The following is a 6,000-nucleotide window of genomic DNA, read 5'->3' on the forward strand; positions in this document are numbered from 1 at the left end:
GTTTTTACAGAGAATAAAAATCTGCGATATCGCTCAGTGTGTTCACCGCGTGGGTGAAGGAATCCTCTGCAGCCACAATTGTGGCAGAGGCTCTTCTAGGTGACTATAATTTTTTTTTTTTTACATCTAAGGCTGATTTTCAGAAAAGGGCTTATATTTCAAGCGCTTCCCCAAAAATCATCACTGCGGGGGTTGCCTGCAGTGCTGACTCGATTGAAAGCAATGGGATAGCAAAACAGACTTCTGCCACATCTGTGTCAAAGGATTCCTTCACCCCACGGGGATGAAAGAATCCTCGGCCATAGCTGTCACAGCTGTGGCAGAAGTCCGTGATGTATTTCTCGCAGCGCAAGAAAAACCATTGCTAGTGGGTAGCCACCCTTACCTGCATAAAAATACAAGTAATACAAGACATATTTACACTCATGGGCTAAAGGGCTGTTCACTGAATTGACATTTATCATCTATCGACAGGAAAGGTGATAAATATCACTTAGCTGGTGGTCCCAGTGTGTGATTTCTATATTACACTAATTTAGTGCTAGGGAGGGGAGCACAGCAAATGGAGTTCATTGTAAAGGGGTTTTCCAAGCAGCTCCAGCTGTCAATGCTTTGCTACACTGAGGTAAGACCAGGAGCCGCTGCTCCAACCCTTGTATAGTGGCCAGCACTCGTAATTGCAGGTACAGCTCTCATTGAATTTCATAGGAGCTGTGCCTGCAATTATGAGTACTACACAGCAGTTGGAGCAGCAGGCTCTTGTGTAGCCCAGCACTGATGGCTGGCGCTGCCTGGAAAACTTCTATAAGATAAGAGAGATGATCACTTATTCAGTATAGCGCAATAACCTATTGCACTACACCACATCTTTTATAGGCAATGATTCATGGCAGCCCTGAGGACTTTCAGAAGGTCCACAGCTCTCATGAAAACTTTGTCATCCCCTGATTGCCTTGCGGGGGGGGGGGGGGGGGGGGGGGGGGGGCAGGCATTCAGAAGCCCCGAATGCCAGTTGAGACATTTAAAGTGTTAAAGGGGTTGTCCCGCGCCGAAACGGGTTTTTTTTTTATTCAATAGGCCCCCCGTTCGGCGCGAGACAAACCCGATGCAGGGGTAAAAAAAAAAAAAACGTCCGGTACTTACCCGAATCCCGGCGCTGCTGCGACTTCTTACTTAACTTGCGAAGATGGCCGCCAGGATCTTCACCCACGGTGGACCGTGGGTCTTCTCCCATGGTGCACCGTGGGCTCTGTGTGTTCCATTGCCGATTCCAGCCTCCTGATTGGCTGGAATCGGCACACGTGACGGGGCAGAGCTACGAGGAGCAGCTCTCCGGCACGAGCGGCCCCATTCAGAAGGGAGAAGACCGGACTGCGCAAGCGCGTCTAATCGGGAGATTAAACGCTGAAATTAGACGGCACCATGGAGACGGGGACGCTAGCAACGGAGCAGGTAAGTGAATAACTTCTGTTTGGCTCATAATTAATGCACGATGTATATTACAAAGTGCATTAATATGGCCATACAGAAGTGTATACCCCCACTTTGCTTTCGCGGGACAACCCCTTTAATGTCCAGGATCGACGTGAATGCTGATTGTTGCTGGCGGGTATCCGCTGCCATGATTTGTTTTCTACCCACTTTACATATTGTGAGCTCAGTATTAGAGTTCATATGTTTTGTTTTTTTTATTATTTATCACCAGGGAGTCGTCCTAAATATAATTATTCTGGGAGTCTGAGGGTTATCATAAAGTGCGCTGATTCTATGACTTTCTGGTGTAGGGTCATACTAATCTGATATCTGCAATCTTCAGTATGTGGTACACCCCTCCAGCATCTGCGGACCTGAATGAACAAACGATGGTAAAATGTGAAGAGGTATTTTCCCCTCCATAGAGTGTCTGAACGCGGTGCTGCCGCATGCTGATCATTAGGTCAGATCAGAGACTGTATAACTCTATTACCTCATCATGATTGGTTGATTCGGGGATTATTCCGATTGTCAGATTGGAGTCAGGAAAGAATTGTTTCCCTTAAGGCTGGGTTCACACAGGGCGGATTTGCCGCGGTTTTGCCGCGGCAAATCCGCCCGCGGTCGCTAATCTCTGGATTAGACAGCCATGTGGACGAGATTTCGCCGAAATCTCGTCCACACGGGATGGCCAATCCGCTGCAGTAAGTCCGGCTGAAGCAGCTGCGGTTTCAAAAGATGCAGCATGTCTATTTACTTTTCTTTTTTGTTTATTTTCGTCGTGGCCGCGCTCTCCTCTATGGAGAGCCGGCCGCAACGGAAAAGCGAGCGGGCGGGCCGCTTCAAAGCCGCCGCGGCTTTTTCCGCGGTGGTTCTCCCGGCGGAAATCTTGCGGTTTTTGCTGCGGCCAAACCGCGAGATTTCCGACGGGAATACGCCCTGTGAGAACCCAGCCTAAATGGAGAAAATTGGCTTTTACCGTATTGTTTTTTCCCCCCCCTTCCTCTGGATCAACATAGATAATAGGGGTAATAGGCTGAACTGGACGGACATATGTCTGTTTTCAGCCTTACATACTATGCTACCATGTTAAAATTACAGCGCAGTTTATGAACAACATGTTTCTATATTACTTCTTTGTCTCTTCCTGATGATGTTCTGAGAAAGGCAATGCCCGTTAGTAGTATTTTCTTTGGTTCTGGCCCAATCATCACTTGGTAAAATTGTAGTAGGGAGGCTGTTTGTAAGTTCAGAGCAATTTCTCTTTTCAAATCACTGGTTTCCGCTTATCCATCTTTCTGTTCATAGTTCCAATGTTGTGGGAAGACCGGGGAACAACGGAGGACTTATACTCCACACATTACATGCAACAATACAGCAGATGACAAGGTACTTTCGCTTCAAGCAATCTAATCTGCTAACTTGTTCGTTTAACTCTAACTTTATGTAGTTGGATGTAATATAGGTAGAAAGCAGAAAAACAACACAAGCAGAATATAACAGACATCATGACACTCACTGGTAAATATGTCATATCCTGTCATCATTGGGATCAGCAGCACTGAAGTACACTGAGTGCATTGTCAACAAAAACAATATCCCTCCCCTAGAAGTTGTTGGAATAGAATGACACTTTCTCTGTGTGATTGTAACGTTGATATAAGTAAGTGATTACAATAACAGGGTAAAAGGAGAATTTATTGTACAAGATGTAACACGGGCGGGCACGGAGGCTGTAGTACCCAGTTGGGCCTTCTCTAGCTTTGGTACAAGATGTAATACGGGCGGGCACGGAGGCTGTAGTACCCAGTTGGGCCTTCTCTAGCTTTGGTACAAGATGTAATACGGGCGGGCACGGAGGCTGTAGTACCCAGTTGGGCCTCCTCTAGCTTTGGTACAAGATGTGATACGGGCGGGCACGGAGGCTGTAGTACCCAGTTGGGCCTTCTCTACCTTTGGTACAAGATGTAATACGGGCGGGCACGGAGGCTGTAGTACCCTGTTGGGCCTCCTCTAGCTTGGGTACAAGATGTAATACGGGCGGGCACGGAGGCTGTAGTACCCAGTTGGGCCTCCTCTAGCTTGAGTACAAGATGTGATAGGGACGGGAACGGAGGCTTTAGTACCCTGTTGGGCCTCCTCTAGCTTGGGTACAAGATGTAATACGGGCGGGAACAGAGGCTGTAGTACCCAGATGGGCCTCCTCTAGCTTGGGTACAAGATGTGATAGGGACGGGAACGGAAGCTGTAGTACCCAGTTGGGCCTCCTCTAGCTTGGGTACACGATGTAATAAGGGCGGGAATGGAGGCTGTAGTACCCAGTTGGGCCTTCTCTAGCTTTGGTACAAGATGTGATACGGGCGGGCACGGAGGCTGTAGTACCCAGTTGGGCCTCCTCTAGCTTGGGTACAAGATGTGATACGGGCGGGCACGGAGGCTGTAGTATACTATTGGACTGCCACTAGCTTGGATAAAAGATGTGATACATGCAGACATGGAGTCATATAAGTTCTGTATGTTATTCTTTGTCATATTGGTCCACATTTGTTGTAACTGCCCCCCGATGGTGCAAACACATAGACTGTCGAATTTAGCGTCCCAGTTGGTCCTAGACATATTCCATTGGCAATAAATCTTGCAGGCCACGGAACTGTGGCAATCATGTGGAGGCATTACTGTGACACTCTTGCTGTGTGAGGCTGAGCATTATCCTGCTGGAAAATGCCTTTTGGAAGCCGCCATGCAAGGAACGTAATGCCTTCTGTTAACTGGGCAAAATCTCTTTGATTGCGTTTTAGAGGCGTCTAGTGGTCAACAAGCTCTACACATGCGGAAGAAGAGGCCACTACACATAAGGAGCCTCCGAGAGCCTTTTTATATGGCAAAAGTAGAACCATTTTTACCGTATTTCCCCCCCCCCCCCCCCCCCCAAAAAAACAACAAAAAAACTGTGTGTGAAGGGGGTGGAGTCAGTGCGCCTCATAGAGCAAATGTGCTGTTTGTTTGCGTGATTGCTAGTTCAATGAGCGATTGTACGAGTAATCAGGCGAAGAAACTCACGATAGGAGAGCAGTTATTTCTCCTTTGCACTGCCGACCGTATGTACTGCTGATTGGTGGTGAGCGTCGGCGGGAACTGCTCTCCTCCCCTAATCAGCTTCTTGCCTTCCTCCTGCTGTATGGAAGTGACGCTGTCACACGGAGCTGCAGTGTTTCAGACCTCTGCTGCGCCTTCTGCTCTGTCACCCGGTACTACCCCCTGCACTGTCCATGGGTGAGGTCAAAATATTTTTTCCCTATTTTCCACCTCTAAAACAGGGGTGCGTCTTATAGAGCGAAAAATACGGTAGGTCCTCAGGTGACAAGACCGTTCGTCTAATCGTGCAACAACTATAATTGGTCATCAGCCTGAGATGTAACTGCATGCCGAGTTTTGCAGCAAAACAATAACTCCAGTTTGATTATATATAAATTTTTATTACAAAGAATGTATTGTTTTGCCAACCGATGTCATAAGATCATTACTAAATTAGCATTATGCTAACAATTCGCTGCTTTCCTCCAGCATTCATGTCACTAATGGGGTTCATATGTAGCACAGATCAAAATGTGGTCCCACATTACACTGCTGGGTTTTGCTACAGTGTAATGAAGGGCCCAATGTTGGTTTCCTCCTCCGTGCTCCTCCCGACACTCTTGGGACAATTCATCACCCTCTTGTTGGCAGTTCTTCTATGGAGTTGTGTCCTACATAAGCACTTGTTACCTAGTAGCAAATGGGTAAGGAGTAACAAGGGCTAGGCCTTCTCTTTCCAAGGGCCCACAGCGGCTTTTCGGTCTGCCTCTATGGTATGTATATCCGTACTACTAACCCTTCTTTCCTAATGCTAGCAAATAAGTTAGTGCCACGACCTTTCTTCCCCATCTACATATTACATAGTTGTCTAGACAGTTATCTCCCCACTCCATCATAAACATGCCCACATATCCGGCTATTCATGTATATTTTGATGGCACTAGGGGAATAAGCTGGATACCTCTTGCAGCAGTTTATTGTATCTCTCAGAGGGGGGGAAAATCGAACCAGTGGAAACTTAAAATACCAGATTCTTCTTCTAGTGACAGAAGATATTGCGGTGCTTTCGGTGGCCCACACACACTTTAGACTCTTGGCTGGCTGGATTTCCACTTGCCCACATACTTATTCCTGCCTACTATATGTAGCCCCGTATCTTCACTTCCATTATTTCAAATGTGGATAAAAGGTTACTGCTGCCTGCCGGGGTCATCATACTCCTCTCATGCTGATGACTAGATGTGTTACATAAATCAAAGTGGAGAGTATAACACTTTTGAAGATTAGGAAAAGTGGCGAAAAATGTTCTTAATTTTGTCCATTGGTCTCCACCATCTAGGACTGCGTATCAGCAATCTCTGATGGTCTGCATTTACACAGCTATTGGGTCAGGACTTGGCTGATGTCATCACTGGGATAAAAGTGAAATGGGTGAGGGGTATAAAACATTCT

This window comes from Eleutherodactylus coqui, chromosome 11, assembly GCF_035609145.1.
Source record: "Eleutherodactylus coqui strain aEleCoq1 chromosome 11, aEleCoq1.hap1, whole genome shotgun sequence".
Classification (NCBI taxonomy): Eukaryota; Metazoa; Chordata; class Amphibia; order Anura; family Eleutherodactylidae; genus Eleutherodactylus; species Eleutherodactylus coqui.